Source organism: Lutra lutra, chromosome 2 (assembly GCF_902655055.1).
Source record: "Lutra lutra chromosome 2, mLutLut1.2, whole genome shotgun sequence".
NCBI classification, from domain to species: Eukaryota; Metazoa; Chordata; class Mammalia; order Carnivora; family Mustelidae; genus Lutra; species Lutra lutra.
Window position 1 is genome coordinate 59,188,257 of NC_062279.1, and position 18,592 is coordinate 59,206,848.

The window sequence follows — 18,592 nt, forward strand, 5'->3', positions numbered from 1 at the left end:
TTCTCTACAGGGGATGAGTGCCCTTTGCCAACCCGGGGACATTGGAGAATGTTTGGAGACACTTTGGGTTGTCACGCTGAGGATGTTACTGATGTCTTGTAGGTGGAGGCCAAGGATGAGCCCATTGGTCCCAAATGTCAGTAGTGCTGAGGTTGAGAAGCACTGCCAACCTCACTACTGTCCTTGTCTTATGACAATGAAGCAGTGTGGAGATGTCTGAGGTCAATCTGATATACTTTTTTTTAATTTGTGGGGTGTTGATAGGAGTTCATGAGAATTTTTAAAAATGTATACTTGAAATGTAACAGAATTTCATTAGACAAAGTCTAAGCAGTTTTTTCACTTCACAGATTCAAGTTTTTCTTTGGCATAGAGGAGTGTTCCGTGGTTACTTTCCACCACTGATGAAGAGTATTCCAGACCTGTAAACTGGTCTGAGCCCCTATCATTTGCTCACAGCCCACTTCCATCCCTGTTGCTCTCACACTGCATGGGACACCCCATCCTGCTTGCCTCCAGATCTGAACTTCAGTTCTTGTAACAAATATTTAGCAAGTGCCTACTCGAGGCAGATACTGTTCTAGACTCGGGAGATGCAGCAGTGGGTGAAAGAGGAAAATCAGAATTCTTTGCTTTCATGGAGCTTGTATTCTTTGGTGGTTGGAAAATGTGCCTGAATTGTGTGACTGCCATTTTCTGAGCCAACCTCTGAAGCTGGACCATTTCCCACAGCTCCTGCCACATTTGATTCAGACTTTTTTCATCTCCCTGCTAGTCCTGAGAGGCTGAGGTCTCTGCCAGCCCTGCCAAAGTAAATAATAAGTCAAAACCAATTCAGATAGAAAGAGGGGCATTATCAGAAATTATATTTCTAAAGCTGGGCTGGGGCTGAGTGGATTAAGACTGTGGTTAGAGTTGTAGTGTAGACAAGTCCTATACCATCTCTCCAATAGGAGTAGGCTTGTTGGCTTCTTGTTCAATGTCTTATACAGCGATGCTAAGCTCCCCAGAGTGCTGTAGTTCCACAGTTTAGGACACAGTATGTGGTTTCTGGTTGCAGTCTACTTAGCTCAGGACACATAGTCAGGCAGCATGGAGGGCTTGGCACAGTTCCTCATTCTCTGTTTTGTGGGGCCAGCAACATCATATTCCAGGCACTCTGTCCTCTTCTCCCCACGTATCCATGGCCACACACAAGCTTGTCCTTCTAGGAAAGAGGCGACAGCAGTTCTAATAAGCCTAGAGGACATATCTAAACATATTTATTCTACTACAATACCTATATAGCAAATGCAACATATTTATATTTCGATGACTGACTTTCAGAATTTTCATGGTCTGAGCTTATCTTCCACATGAGTTTCTCCTCTGTGTACACCAGTGCAATCAAGTTATCAATGAATACTCCACCTATCTCAGCTGGGCCTCACTTCTCCCCATTCCTCAACCACACTCTTATGGGAGGAAGGTGATCTTTATCAAATAAATTACTATCTCTTAATAAGTCACATGGCAAAGCAAAAGCACTTTGAATGGTGCTTGGCCAAGGCCTTGTGATTTTTAGAAATCCCCAAACCTACCTTTGCTTTATAGATCACATATTGATTCTTTATGAAGTACAAGGCCAAAGTTTGAATTGGGCACAATGAACTGTAACTCCATGCTTTCAGAGGAAAAATTCAGAAATAAGAGGAGCAAAATTATACCTTGGTGATGTCATTTGTCCATAAGGCTCCAAAAGATTCATTTTAACCTTAGTGTGAGGATGGTTTGTGATAGGAACAGGTGCAGTTATTAGCATAACAAGGGAAAATAGGAGCAAACTTGGGTTGAAGACCCAAGATTTTAATCACACTTTCCTTATTTCCAGTGCTGGGACCAGATCTTATGGATTCTTCTTCACCCCTCTCTTACCACCCTGCCCCCACAACCTAGTAGGAGCCTTTCCAGGGAAGAATCCTGGAGTAGTAGTATACGATACAAGAAGGGACAAAAAGTAAGTATTTCATTTATATTTTTTGTAAATGTAAATTTCTATAAATAAAAGTGAGATTTGTGGGATGCCTGGGTGGCTCAGTGGGTTAAAGCCTCTGCCTTCGGCTCAGGTTATGATCCCAGGGTCCTGGGATCAAGTCCCGCATCGGGCTCTTTGCTCAGCGGGGAGCCTGCTTCCCCCTCTCTCTCTGCCTGCCTCTTTGCCTACCTGTGATCTCTGTCTGTCAAATAAATAAATAAAATCTTTTTTAAAAAAGTGAGATTTGTGTATAATTGATTTTTTATCATCCAGTTTTGGCATAGGATTATGTTATAAATCAGTTCATAAAATTAGTTGGGTAGATGCTCATTTTTTCTTGTGTCTGAAACAGTTTAATAAGAGGTGGATTATTAATCTGCTCCTTGAAGGTTTGGAAAAAATAATTTATAAACCCATGAAGGCCTGATGTCTTGTGGGTGGATGGTGTGGGGGAACACTTGAGCACTGATTGAGCTTCCCATCACTGTTGATTTACTTGTGTTTTCTATCCATCGACTAAGTCAATTTAAAAATTTTGTATTTCAAAACAATCCATTCCATCTAAACTTTAAAATTACCTAATATAAATGTATTCTCAGTATCTGTAACGGATTCCTTTTTCATTCTTAACACAGTTTCTTTATCTTTTATTTTGTTTTCCTTGACTTGTTTATTTATTTTATTTTATTTTTTTTACTGGCTTTTCGTTCAGGTTAATGTCCTGCAGAGTGAATCCCCTGTAGACTTCTCTCAGACCAGTGGATCCCTAACTGGGTGTTTACTTGTCAACACCAGAATGTGAGGTGAATTTCACAGCCTTGCTAGAAGACATGGATTCAGGAATAAGCTTCCCCAAGAAAGCTTGCAGAAGTCAAGGTTAAGCAGCAGGAAAAAAGGCAGGGATTTCCCTTACCCCCCATCTTCTCTTGCCCACAGAGAGGCCTATGGGTGAACTACTTTTGGCCTGCAGTAAGGGTCTTCCTCTTTAGTGCACAACCTCTCCAACTCTGGCCACCCCTTTCATCGGGTGAGAGAGGTGAAGCAGCTCGTCAGTGGGTAACAACCAGGATGCTGAATGCCAGACTCTAGATCTGGGGGTAGCTCTGTCAGCAATGTTAGTAAGCTGCCTGGCACTTGAAAACCTCCTTATTGACTCCTCTTCCGCTGAGCCACTGGAAAGCTGTTAGTACCCAAGGAAAATGAGTTGAGGTTTATCTCTTCAAACAGAAGAAAACAAAGACAGACCCATCTGGTTTCAGCTAGTTGATGCTCGGACAGTTCTGGTCACGCCATCTGCCTTACCTCTGTTTCTGCTAGAAATGCATTACAATCAACCCTTGGATTTGGATTATGTTAATGTTGCCTTGCACTGGGTCAGATCTGCTATATGTATTTCAAGGTGATGTAGGTGATCACAAAAATTCGTGGTTGTTTCTTTGATGGTTTGTCCCTCTTATTACTATGTAGTGTCTCCCTTTATCACTTTTAGGAGTCTTGAGGGAATTAAAAAAAAAAATCAACCTTTTATTTTTCAATAGTTTAGGTTTATGGAAAAATTGGGAAAGCAGTAAAAAATTCCCATATATATATATACCCTAATATATTTTTTATATTTTATTGTATAGATATAATATATATACCATATATATATAATATTCATATAAAATATATATTATATAAAATATTTGTATAAAATAAACAAAATATTTATATAAAATATAATATATTTATATATCATATAAATATATATTTACATTATATATTTATATATTATATAGTTATATATAATTACATATATTAAAATAAAATATATTAAATTATATATATAATTTTTATATATTTATAAATATATATTTATATAATATATAAGTATATAAAATATATATTGTATATATAAAATATATATTTTCCCTACTAATTTTTTTTTTATTTCTTTTCAGCATAACAGAATTCATTGTTTTTGTACCATACCCAGTGCTCCATGCAATACATGCCCTCCTTAATACCCACCAGCTGGCTCCCCCAACCTCCCACCCCCCCACCCCTTCAAAACCCTCAGATTGTTTTTCAGAGTCCATAGTCTCTCATGCTTCACCTCCCCTTCCAATTTCCCTCGACTCCCTTCTCTTCTTCATCTCCCTATGTCCTCCATGTTATTCTTTATGCTCCACAAATAAGTGAAACCATATGATAATTGACTCTCTGCTAGACTTCTTTCACTCAGCATAATCTCTTCCAGTCCCGTCCACGTTGCTACAAAAGTTGGGTATTCATCCTTTCTGATGGAGGCATAATACTCCATAGTGTATATGGACCACATCTTCCTTATCCATTCATCCGTTGAAGGGCATCTTGGTTCTTTCCATAGTTTGGCGGCCGTGGCCATTGCTGCTATAAACATTGGGGTACAGATGGCCCTTCTTTTCACTACATCTGTATCTTTGGGGTAAATACCCAGTAGTGCAATGGCAGGGTCATAGAGAAGCTCTATTTTTAATTTCTTGAGAATCTCCACACTGTTCTCCAAAGTGGCTGCATTCCCACCAACAGTGTAAGAGAGTTCCCCTTTCTCCACATCCTCTCCAACACATGTTGTTTCCTGTCTTGCTAATTTTGGCCATTCTAACTGGTGTAAGGTGGTATCTCAATGTGGTTTTAATTTGAATCTCCCTGATGGCTAGTGATGATGAACATTTTTTCATGTGTCTCGTAGCCATTTGTATGTCTTCATTGGAGAAGTGTCTGTTCATGTCTTCTGCCTATTTTTTGATATGATTATCTGTTTTGTGTGTGTTGAGTTTGAGGAGTTCTTTATAGATCCTGGGTATCAACCTTTTGTCTGTACTGTCATTTGCAAATATCTTCTCCCATTCCGTGGGTTGCCTCTTTGTTTTGTTGACTGTTTCCTTTGCTGTGCAGAAGCTTTTGATCTTGATGAAGTCCCAAAAGTTCATTTTCGCTTTTGTTTCCTTTGCCTTTGGAGACATATCTTGAAAGAAGTTGCTGTGGCTGATGTCGAAGAGGTTACTGACTATATTCTCCTCTAGGACTCTGATGGATTCCTGTCTCACGTTGAGGTCTTTTATCCATTTCGAGTTTATCTTTGTATGGTGTAAAAGAATGGTCGATTTTCATTCTTCTACATATAGCTGTCCAGTTTTCCCAGCACCATTTATTGAAGAGACTGTCTTTTTTCCACTGTATATTTTTTCCTGTTTTGTCGAAGATTATTTAACCATAGAGTTGAGGGTCCATATCTGGGCTCTCTACTCTGTTTCACTGGTCTATGTGTCTGTTTTTATGCCAGTACCATGCTGTCTTGGTGATCGCAGCTTTGTTTTAAAGCTTGAAATCAGGTAACGTGATGCCGCCAGTTTTATTTTTGTTTTCTTTCATACTTTCATACTTTGGATTATTAAGCAATACTATTTTATGTTGCTCAAATTGTTCCACCTTTGACGAATGCGAGCCCTTTCTGTGCATTCCTGTCTCTTTGATACACCTCTGTCAATGTAGTTTTTGTTTGTTTGTCAGTTCTTTATCTTCTGCCACTACAAGATGCTCCAGGATTATCATGTGTATTTTTTCCCCCAGCCCTTGAGTCAGTCATTTCTCCAGGGAGCCCTGGTTCCTTTTGTCAGAGAATATTAGAACCCCAAATTTGGGCACCATACTGGGTGTCATTCCTTCTGGGCCCCGTCAGCTGACAGAGCAAGAAAATGTATGTGGGTACATTGGCCATGCACAAATACACACCTATAAATATTTCTGTATGTAACTTTCTATATATACATTAAGCTAAATGTGAGTTCATACTGATGTCCCCAACTTACTTCATGATCACACAGATCATTCCAACCCTCTCTCCTAGCTGATCCTTAACCTTTCATTCCAACACTGAGTAAGCTGGCTCTCACTATCTGTCATCTATTTATTTCAATATTCAATTCCTGTGTGTGTGTGTGTGTGTGTGTGTGTGTGTGTGTGTATAGCAGTGTCATAAGTATTAACCCATACTTCCATGGGAAACTACTTTATCAGACACTACAATGTTTATGTGCAGTTTCTTTTGCCTTTAGTCTCATGGACTCCACTCATTTTCAATAATTCTTAGATCAATACTTTTTCCGTCACCTCATTCAGTGAGACTGTTTCATATATTTGTAATATTGTTTTGTCACATTCTGCATTCCTTCCTTCCTTCCTTCCTTCCTATTAGTGTTTTAAAAGTCAACTTTATTGAGCTGTAATTTATGTACAATAAACTATATCAATTTAAATGGATGGAACTGGAGGGGATTATGCTAAATGAAGTAAGTCAAACAGAAAGACAAATATGTTTTCATTCATATGTGGAACACAAGCAATAGCACAGAGGACCATAAGGGAAGGGAGGGAAATATGAAGGGGGAGAAATCAGAGAGGGTGATGAAACATGAGAGACTATGGACCCCAAGAAATAAACTGAGGGTTTCAGAGGGGAGGGGGTTTAGGGAAGGGGGTGACAACGTGATGGGTATTATGGGGGGCGCATGTTGTGATGAGCATTGGGTGTTATATATAACTAATAAATCATTGAACACTACATCAAAAACTAATGATGTACTAAACAGTGGCTAACTAAACATAAATAAACAAATAAATGTAATTCAGTGGGCATTGACAAACACACACATCCTGGAAACTCCTGCTAGAATTAAGACAGAATATTCCTATCACCCTCAAAACTTCCCCAGACCCCTTTGTCATCTATTCTCTGTCTACTCCTGTCCCCAAGCAACTACTGATATACTTTTGATACTAAATGTCAGATGACATTTTTTTTCACAGATTATTATAGTGGTTTACTTATATCCTAGAATTAAAGTCTATTTCTTATTAAAGAATCTTTGTCTTTATTTCTATCTTATTTGTTCTCCTTCCTGAAAGTAATTTGTTACTTTTTAACTGTCCTTTTGACTCTTGATGTAATTTCTTTTTGTTCTTACCAGCTCACTGAGGGTGACATTTTTTGAATGATTTTGAGATACATTAATGGTTTTATGTATATCAATAGTATGTTCCTTTTTAAATTAAAAAAAGTGACTAGTATTCCACTGTATAGATATATCACAAATTATTTAATCTTTCACCTGTTGAGGAATATTTGGTTTGTTTCAAATTTTCAGTTATCTTGAATGACTAGAACTGTTATGAACACTATAAGCATTTTTTGTGAATATAATATTTCTTTTTTGGGGGGTAAGTAATTTGAAGTAGAGTGTCTGGGTCATACAGTTAGTGTAGGTTTAACTTTAAGAGAGTGACAAACACTTTTCCAAATTGGCTGTATTTTCATTTCCACCAGTAGTGTATGAATGTTGTTACATTTTCTTCTCTCACTCTGACTTGCATCCCTCCTACAAGGATTGTTGGGATTACTTTGGACCTACCAGCACAATCCTGGATATTCTATCCATCTCAAGATATTAACTTAATCACATCTGAGAAATCTCTTTTGGCATGGAAGATAACATTCAGGGGTCCCATGGATGAGGATGTGAACATCTTCCAGGGGCCATTTTTCAGCCTACCAGAGACCCCTGCTTCTCAAGCACAGCGGTCTAAAGGAATTTGTGGTCATGTTTCATTACCCATACCAGCATTTCAAGAGCAATTTCTAATTTCACAGGGACGGATGTAGCAGGGACACAGTGTACAAATGTGCAGCATAGCAGGGGATCAGATCTGAGAGGTTAATTGGGTGATCCCGTCACCTAGAGCATTTATGGCCAATAGGAGATGCTGGTTTTTACTTAAAGTAAGACAGGGAGAAGTTAAAGGACTCACTGGCTATTGTGCCAAGAGTAGACTAAGGCAGGACAAGGTTGGATGTGGGAGATGAGTTAGGAAGTGTTTGCAATAATCCAGGCAAGTAGGAAAGTGGAAGCTGTGGTGGTGGTTTGTAGTTGTAAGTTCCTGGTTTTAATTTAAAGGTAGAGTCAAAAGTTTACTGGTGGGTGGAATATGGGATGTGAGAGAAAGAAAGAAAGTAAGGATGACTTTTTTTTTTTTTTTTATTCAGAGCCATTATATGGATGCAGTTAAAATTTATGAGATGAGTTTATAACCCTCTGGTAGGTTAAAGGGGGCAAATTAGACTTAGTTTTCACATGTTGAGTTGAGATATCTATTAGATAATTTATAGAAAGGTTGAAGAAACAGTTGGATACACAAAAGAGTTTAGAGAAGAAGTCTGGCCTGAGGGATATAAATTTTGGAGTTGTCAGCATATTGGTGGTACTTCAAGTCATAAGAGTGGACAAAATAATCAAAATAGTGTGTATACAGAGATGATGACCGAGGACTGTTCCTAGAGTTCTCCAGCATTGAGAGATCAGGGGCATGAGAAGTCCCCAGAAATACAAACTGAAAATTCACGATTTCTGAGGTAGTAGGAAAATCAAGAGAGTGTGTTGCCTTGGACCAAGTGAAGAAAGTGTTTCAAAGGGTTGGAAGTGATGCGCTCTGTCAAGTAAGGTGTAGATTGAGTCCTGATCAGTGAATGTAGCAAGGTCATCTGTGAACTTGATAACAACAATTTTGATAGAGTTGGGTCAGGTGCAAAAATACATTAGAAAAGTTTAAAAAATGGCAAGAGGAGTATTGGAGATAGTAACCACTTTCAAGGTGTTAAGCTCCAAGGGAAGAAGATAAATAGGGTGATACTAAAAGGGTGAAGGGAGGGACACCTGGGTGGCTCCATCGGTTAAGTGGCTGCCTTGGGCTAAAGTCATGATCCCAGGGTTCTGGGATTGAGTCCTTCACTGGGCTCCTTGCTCTGCTGGGAACTTGCTTTTACCTTTGCCTGCCATTCCTCCTGTTGTGCACTCTCTCTTTCTCTGTCAAATAGATAAATAAAATCTTAAAAAAAAAAGATGAAGGGAGGTCAAAAAGTGTAGTTTTTAAGATAGGAGAAGAAACCATGTTTGGAGTAGATCTAGGGAAGTATTCAATGTAGAGGGAGATATAATGGTGAAGAAGGGAGAACAACTGCTGGAGAGATGTCCTTAAGTAGACAAAAGGGATGGTCCTCAGCTGATCTTAGCTAGGAGTTAGGTCCTGGGTCCATAGGGTTTGGTTCTAGTTAGGAGTAGATAGTATATTAACATTTAACAATTTTTTCTTTATTCAAGTATAATTAAAATACAGTATTATATTAGTTTCAGATGTACGATATAGTGATTCAAGGACTCCGTGTGTTCCTTAGTGCTCATCAAGGTAAGTGTGCCCTTAATCCCCTTTTCTATTTCTCCCAACCCTTCATCCACCTCCCAGCTGACAGTCAGAGAAAGACAAATACCATATGATTTCACTCATAATGTGGAATTTAAGAAACAAAACAAATAAAGGAGCGAAGGGGAGTAAAAAAAAAAGAGACAAATGACACAACAGACTTTTAAATAGAGAAAACAAGCTGGTGATTGCCAGAGGGGAGGTGAGAACAGGAACATTTTGATCCCATCAGTTCAGAAAAGCCAGTAACAAATTAAGAAAAGCCATAACATTAAGGTGATCCTATGCTCACAGGAAGTTCAACCCCTTACTTCAGTAAAAGAAAAAAAGGTTCCTAGAACCTAGTTTAGACTTAACCCATGATTTTTTATGGCTCCATATTCTCCATGATTTCATTTTTAAATTTTTAATGGCTTCCATAAAAGAGTTTATGGAAGAACTGATTTGAGAAACACTAATTAGCATGATTAGAAGATTGGCTTCTTGGGGGCGCCTGGGTGGCTCAGTGGGTTGGGCAGCTGCCTTCGGCTCAGGCCGTGATCTCAGGGTCCTGGGATCGAGTCCCGCATCGGGCTCTCTGCTCAGCAAGAAGCCTGCTTCCTTCTCTCTCTCTCTCTGCCTGCCTCTCCGTCTACTTGTGATCTCTCTCTGTCAAATAAATAAATAAAATCTTTAAAAAAAAATTTAGAAGATTGGCTTCTTATCCCCAAGAACTTTACTAGAAAGATGAATGAAGAAAGCTCCATATTGTCCCCAATCTGTCACTGAGAGAATGCAATTTCTCCCCCTAAACCTTGTGAACTACATTTCACTGAGAAAAAGTCTCTTTTCAGTAAAACTCCCTGGAAAAATAATCAAATGGATCCTAGAAAGAAAGCTATAAAGATGGTTTTACTATAAATGCCCAAGCACATCTGAATTTCTATAAAGAACTAAACATTCTCAGGGATTGCTTGGGTTCAGCAAAGAAAAGCATATAATTCCATCACTTTTTATCCCCATGAGATAATCTCTTATTAGAACTAAATGCAGTGATAGGACAGACATTTCTTAGAGTTAAGTAGGAACTTTCAAGGGATCACCATTCCCTTCTGGCTATGAACCTTTACTGAGATCTCAGAGTTTTCTCTCTCCCCTTGATTCCATTTCTAAAAATGTTGAGTCTTATAAAAAGTCAAGGTAAACTCTGAGAACCTAAGTTCACCAACTCAGGATGCCATAGGAGAGGCTTATCCTCTTAGTAGGTAGAGTCAGAGGACTATAGATGGAAATACATGGAAAAGATCTTCCTTCTTTCCTGAAAGATGACTTCTTTCTCCTCACTCAGTCTTTATCTCTTATCCCCTGCTGGTTCACTTGGGTAGTAAGAGGCCCTGGAGTTTCTTTCTTGTAGCCCTTTGACAGCTTTGTCAAAGGACACCTTTGGGAGGCCAACCCAGTGCCTGGTACAGCCCAGGGGACAGGTAACATAGAACAGGCACTTGGCCTGGTTCTGTTGGAGGCTGGTGGGACTTGGAATGCCTCTTTCTTTAAGTCTTGCTTTGCTAATTGAGTGTAATCTTGTAGATGTGTGGACCTGGGAGAAGTAGAGGAAACCTACTGCAACCTTGAATGAAAGACATAAAAGAAGCTTCTAAGTCACAAACATGGTCCAACCCAGTTCACAAGGTAAGGAGACCTGCAATTTTTAGGAACCTATAGTGAACACTTCTTATCTGCCAAGCTCCTACTCTCTTCTAGAAACAATACTCTTATTCTTCTGGGAACTCTCTCTCCTTTCTTCTCCATCCCTTGCTTCTCCCTCCCTCAAACTATCCAGTGGGGTGGCCTCATTCTTACATGACTCCGCATATGAATCTTATGAATCTGCCACCTGCCCACTGTTGATTCAGCCAAAGAGGAACATCTGACTTTTGCTGGCTCAATCATATTTCTTCCCCAGAATTTTGTCTTGTGACAACATCTGTTCCTCTCTAGTTCTAACAACAGAAATCCAAGCAGCCATCCTCATTTCCTCCCTTTCCCTCACCCTACACATAATTCATCAGCAAGGTCTAGCAGGACCATCTCTAAAAGCTATTGTTTTTCCCACCAAGTCATCACCTTGGTCAAGCTACCATCATCTCTCACCTGCATGATGGTGCCTTGACCCTTCCTAACTGACTTCCCTACCTTTACTCTTGCCCTGCTGAAATAGAGCCTCTCTGCACAGTAGCCAGAGTGATACTCTAAAGATGACATATTTTTATGCCATTTTCTGCTTAAACCTCAAAGGACATGGATGTTCATAACAGCACTGTGCACAATATCCAGAAGGTATAAACAACTCACATTTCATTCGAGAATGAATGGATAAACCAAAAGTGGTATGTCCATATAATTATTATTCAGCCATAAAAATGAATGAAGGACTAATATGTGGTATAACTTAGGTGAACTTTGAAAGCATTTTGCTAAGTAAAAGAAGCCAGACACAAAGGCTTGTATTATATCATTCCATTTATATGAAATATCCAGAATAGGTAAAGTCATAAAGACAGGAAGCAAAGTGGTGGCTTCCAGGGGCTGGAGGCAGGTGAGAATAGGGAGTGATTGATTAGCAGGTGTGGAGTTTTCTTTTGGGCTGATAAAAATATTTTTGTACTAGATAGAGGTGGTGGTTGCATTGTGAATGTATTAGAGACTTTTAAATGATGACTTTTAAGTTATGTAAATTTTGCCTCAATTAAAAAAATTTAATATGAAAAAAAAAAAAAACCCCTCAGTGGCTCCCTATTGCATTTAGAGTAAAAACCAAATTTCTGGGAGCCCACAGTGGCCGTCTGTCTATCCATCTCCCTGTTCACATGTTCTAGGCATGCCAGACAACTTGCTGTTCCTCTTTTCTGCCTTAGGAATTTGCTCTTGCTCATACTTTGCTAGGAATCTGTCCTTCAAGCCTCAACTGGCATGGGACCCCATCAAAGATGCTCTCCCTGATCTATCTGTAATAGGTACCATCCTACCCAGTTTCTCTGTGTTACATGATTTTATTCATTTCCTTTATGGCATTTATCACCTCCTATAGTTATCTATTTTCTTCTTTGTTGAAAATTTGTCTCTTTGATGAGGGTGTATGATCTCAAAGACAGAAATTTCTCTACCTTGTTCAATTAATCTCCTATTCCTATGCACAGTGCTTGGCTTAGAGTAGGTTTTCAGTGTGATTTGCTGTAGCCCTGTTGGTCTGCTGTGAGAAAGGATTAAAACCATGTGCCAGACAAAGCGAAGACAAGAAGAAAACACCAGCACCCTAGTTCCCATTGAAGCTGAGGCCTTATAATCTTGTCCTTCCTGGGGGTGGGGCTCCCTCTCGGATTCTGGGAGCCAGTGTGTTCCATTTTTCCCACTGCCACTGCCAAAGATAAGTAAAGCCAGATACTAGTTAAAGCCACTACAAACTGATCTCACTCTATAACTGCCACAGTAGGGGAGGGGATGAGTCCACTCTGATTTGTACAGAGGAGACTGGGCCTTTTAGGGAGGAGAAGTGAGTTGTGGGGATGGCTTGAGCAGTCAGGAAAGTGAAGAGTCACAAAAGCTGGGTGAGATAGTTGGTCAGTTGTGATCAGGTCATGTGTTCTGCTGATGCACTGATGGAAGTTAGACTTCCACTTTCCCATAGACACTGGGAGGCAAGAGGCCCTATCTGTTCTGATTATTACATTTTGAGGGAATGGTTTTCAGATCCTTGGAAAAGACATTCCTACACTGTAGGGGATACATACATATCTCAAAGGAGCAGAGGAAGGATTTATAGTTGTAAGCTTTTAAAATAAATACTCTAAGAAAGGGAAGAGGTCAGAATCCTATCACCAGGTGTTGGCTGGAACGAACAGTTAATTCTTTTGGCATACTTGAACTTCTCCTGACCTGACTCGAGGGGTGGGGGAAGCCAGGTCTTGCCAGGGATGAGGCCTTAGGGAGAATCGATCAAGTCCTTTAGTGTAGGGGTTTGGAAGGAGTTGTTCATGTGGAGAGTTTTTGCAATTCTTACCACTTCAACTGGACTTACGTCACTGGAAACCTAGAGTTCCAATTTATGTAATTTAACATTTCTAGATGCACTAAATTGTGCCCTTACCAGGCTGGTCCTCCCTTTGCATGTCATCCAACAGAATGCTAAGGGTGGTGAGGACCACTGGGGTTGATGGGTTCATGGACTGGAGCAGATCATGACTTAATTTGCTGCTGGTCTAGGCCAAAACAGTCAATGAAAGGGAAAGTGTGAGAGGCTCAACCCGGTTCACAGCTACACATGTTTATATCTACCAAGACCACACCTCATTCCTGTTTGTTACTCAGCGTTCCTCCTTGGTGGGGAACAAGCTATCCCTCTCTGAACTATGACATGATTAACAGTCTCTATCCTTTGCTATGCCCCTGAAGTCTCTTGTTAACATTAGATGGTTATAAAGTGTTCCCCTGGGAGGATCAGCAGTAGGACATACTGTAAAACTGGCTGATGAAAATAGAGTACAATCATAAAACCCAACTTTTTTGTCAGTAAGTGAATCTAGATAGGGATTATCTCTCAAATGAAATATTTATCATTTTTTTTTTAAATTTCATAGAGTCTGCCTGAGATAAAAACAACAATGTCCCTGCAAGCTAAAACAGAGTGTGTGTCTGACTTGAGAGTAATTATCACCATCTGCAAAAGCATTTTGAAGTCTCACATGCCATGCATTGTGCCAAGAGCTTTATCAGTTAAGTATATAATGCAACCATTTAGGGCTATAATCCTAAGCGTTTTTAGAGATGGGTCTTTTTGAAAATTTGACAGAAGCTGTAGACCTTCTTCACTGTTTATGCTCATAGATACTAAATTTTGTATATAATTTCAGAGTTCTTTTGTTTTTTTCTTTTTTTAAAGTGAGCTCTACATTCAACTTGGGGCTTGAACTCATGACCCTGAGACCAAGAGTCACTTTCTCTAGTGACTAAGCCAGCTAGGCACCTCCTAGATATTATTTCAAAGAATGCATAGATTCTGTGCAGCTTAGGTTCAGAAACTCTACTTTGGAAACTTAGGATCATAGTACAGTGAACATTCCCAGGTACTCCCTGGCCATCTGTCCCTTAAAATACAGTGCACCTGGCTCTCTGACTGAGAGAGGAATGGCTAGTCCATGGCTCCTCTCTAACAGGGCTTTCCGTTTTAGTGAAGAAGCAAACACATGCTGAAGAGCCAAATATGGCAGAATTGGTAAATTCCACAAAAGAAATATTGAAAATGTTTCAATGTTACATGGTAAATCTTACTTTTCAAAATATTTAGAGAAATATTCTAAATTTTATAGAATTTTTGTACTTTTTAAAAATTTTGTAAATTTAGAGCAGCAGAATGTGGGAAAAGGTTGCCAAATTTGGAATATATTTTGAGAGTGGAGTCTTGAGGATTTGCCACCATTCATGTGAATATGGGACAAATACCAGAAATCTACAGTAATTAAAAGAAATGTGATGATAGCATATAGTAAAAAGGAAGTTCAGTGCACTGAGCATATAGTCCTCAAACTGAGCCACATGTGTGAGAGTTTTGCAAATTGTAAACAAGGAACTAATCAGTGAAGAAGGTAGTTTAGTTAAAAATGGTTCTGAGAAAGCTCACTTACAATTTGAAAAACAGAATGAGACCATCCATCATCTCATGCACACCAAGATATATTGCAGAGAGATCAAATAATTCAACATTCAACATAAAAACATGAAACCATAAGGAACTGATGGAAAATACAAAAATATATGTCAGTTCTTGGAAGATTGGGAGGGAGGGGCTTATTATTATTATTATTATTTTAAGATTTTATTTATTTATTTGACAGAGAGATCACAAGTAGGAAGGCAGAGAAAGAGAGAGAGAGAGGGTGGGAAGCAGGCTCCCTGCCGAGCAGAGAGCTTGATGTGGGGCTCGATCCCAGGACCCTGAGATCATGACCTGAGCCGAAGGCAGAGGCTTAACCCACTGAGCCACCCAGACGCCCCCCGGAAAGGAGGGGCTTATTAAGTGGAAAAGCAAAGTCAGAACCATGGAGCAAGGATTGATAGTTTGATCACATGGAAATGGGAAGTTTTTGTATACCAAAAAACAAAACAAAACAAAACAAAAAACTTGAGAGCAAAACGATAGACAAAATCTATTTACTGCATGTGATGAAGGATTGTTATGGTTGGTATACAAAAGAATTCTTTATCTATTTAGGAAAAGACAATTGCTCAATGTAAAAATTGGTTAAAGGTCAGTGTACCAGGAAGCTTTCAGATGTAAAAATATGCAACTGGCTTAAATTCAAGCTGGCTTAAACTGCAAGGTAGTTGACTGACTCATACATCTGCAAGTCCAGAGGGATGGTGAACTTTAGGGTTGGTTGATCTAAGACCCAAAACCAGAGGATCCAGATTCTTTCCATCACTCTCTATCAACTTGTCAGTTCCCATGCTAACTGGTTTGCAGATGTTCAGAACAGCTGCTGATTACCATTGTAGACACATTCATGCCATGTGGCTCTTCCTTCTCTATATACATTTTGAAATTATGTGGCATTTTAGACATATAAATATTGTATACAATGCATATGTGGATCATGAAGCATAATTAAAAAGAAACAACCATGATGCCACTTCCCGAGGCAAGAACTATAACTTTACCAAATGTCTTGAAGTTTTCAGTGTGCTCCTCCCCAGTGCCCCTGCCTTCCTCCTCTTTCTGAGGAATATATTGCCTTAATATGTGTTTTATCATTTTCAGTTTATTTTTTATTTTTTCATTTTTAATTTTTATTGTATTTATTTTTATTTTTCCTTACTATTTTTACTTTTATTTTTACCTTTACTGCATATTCATATATTGCTAAATAAGTAAATCAGATTTGTTTGTTCTCAAATGTTATAAAAATGATATTATACTGTGAGTGGTCCTCAGAGACTTGCTATTTTCACTTAACATTATATACTTATAATTCTCTGTCATAAAATATGCAGTATTTCCTTCACTTACACTTATATATAAATTTTATGGTGTGATTTTACAAAAGCTGATTTATCTATTTGGTTTGCTTTGGTTTGTTCTGTTTTACTGTAACTAGGAACAATGCTGTGATCGCTCTTATATAAATCCCCTTTTGTATGTGTGCAAGAAGAGTGTCTCTAATTTGCCCAGGGACGGAATTGTTGGGTAATGTGTTACACAGATCCAGCTTCACGGGATAATGCCTAAGTGTTCTGCAAACTGATGGTACTTGCCCATGGCCTCACACCAGAGTATGAGCAACTCTGTTGCTCAGTGATACTTGATATTGTCAGACTTCTAAGTGTTTTCTAGGCTGAAGGGTGGGAAAGATGTATTGTCATCTTACTATCTATTTTCCTGATGGCTAAATATTGAGAATATTTTCATGTATTTATTGACTGTTTGTGTTTCTGGTTTCCTGTTCTTACTTGTTCATCTCTTATCTATTGTCCCCATTTTGTGTTGTTTATCTTTCTTTTCCTGATTTATAGAACTTCCTATTAAATTCTGGATATAAATACTTTGCTCTGTTTGTGACATGTGTCTTTTTCTAGCATGAGATTTGTCAGTTGATCCTTATTAAAAGTAAGGAAGTTTCTGCCCTAAAAGCTATCGGGGAACCTCTTCTTAACTCTCATGGGCTTCAAATGGCTTATGGCCGATTGTGCCTAAACCAGTCACTGGCAAGAGGGATGATGGGGTTATCATGACTGGGTCAGCTTAATAAGGGCCACCAAGGAGATGAGTGAGGAGGAGATTTGTGAACATAACCATAATTTTGTTATAAAGGAGGAAACACATGGAGATGGAGTCTGTGTATTTTTCTTTCCCCATAAACCTTTTAGCTACCATACTTTTCCTAGACTCTTCTTACAGCAAACTCTACAAAAAAGTTGCCTATACTCAGTGGCTGCAGTTTCCCAATAGGGCCTCTTGATCTGAGGTTTTCACCTACCACTACCCTACCAACATCGCTCTTGTCACTGTTATCAATGACCTCGCTTTGCTAAATCCAATGGTCAGTCCTCAGTCTTCATCTCACTTTACCTTCTAGCAGTTTTTGACCCAGTTGATCTCATTCTTTTCCTTGACATCAGTCTTCTTCTCTTGGCTCCCAGCAACACTCCCCTGGTTTTCGCTCTACCTTAATGAGGCTGCTGGTGTTATTCACTCTTATGTAAATCATCACAAAAAAACTTTAGTGGCATAAAAAGAAACTAGTTATCTTGCTCATGCACCTGCAGTCTGTGGGGACAGCTTATCCCCGCTTTACTGAGCATCATCCAAGGAAACTTGAAGACTGGGGCTTGGAGCTGGACTCATCTGAAAGCTTGCTCGTGCTCATGTCTGGAGACTGCCCTGGGAAAATTCAAAGAGCCAGATCTCCTGGACATCTCTCTATCTCTGTGTGCTATCAGTATGGGGTCTCTTCAATTTGGCAGCTTCTGGGTGGCTGGACTGATTTTGCACCTTGGTTCAGGGCTCCCAAGGTGAGTTTCTAGAGAAAAGCCAAGCAGAAGCTTTATCAACTTTTCTAAGTTAGCTTCAGAAGTCACATGTGGTCATTGCTAAGGAGGACTGCCTTCTTGTTGAAGTTTTAGCTAGGTTCTTTGGAGCCCTCTTCTTGACTATGCCTTGACCTTGGTCTGCTAAACCCAGTTTAAGCAATGAATCCTGCTGATTTAGTTTAGCAAGAATCCCTCCACACTTGGTAACTGATTAAATTCCCGGATTCCCTACCCTTGGTATCAAAGTCCTGGGCTGCCTTTAGCCAGAATCCTGTTAAGCCAGTTAATCTGTTTTTTGTTTTGTTTTGTTTTCTTTTCTTTTCTTTTCTTTTTTTCCTGTTAAGCCAGTTTAGCATGGATCTCCCTATCCTCAATAACTAATCAACATCCTCCTGTTAATATTCCTTCCCCTGACTCCTTTGCTTCCTTTAGCTATAAATCCCCAACTGCCTTTGCCCAACTGTATTTAGAGTTGAGATCAATCTCTCTTTTTTTTTATTACAATAGTATACAATAAAGTTTTCCTAGCCATTTTAAACAAGTATCTTGTACAAAATTTTTCTTTTACACTGCCATCACATTCTGATCATTAGAAAGGAGCCATGAAATCTGGGCAAGCACACTTTTAATGGAAGGAATGTTAATGAATTTGGGACATGTTTTAAACTATCACAGAGGTTACTTTTCAGAAAATTTTGCTGGTTCCCTCTAATCTCCATGCTCATTAAACATTAAAATGTCCCA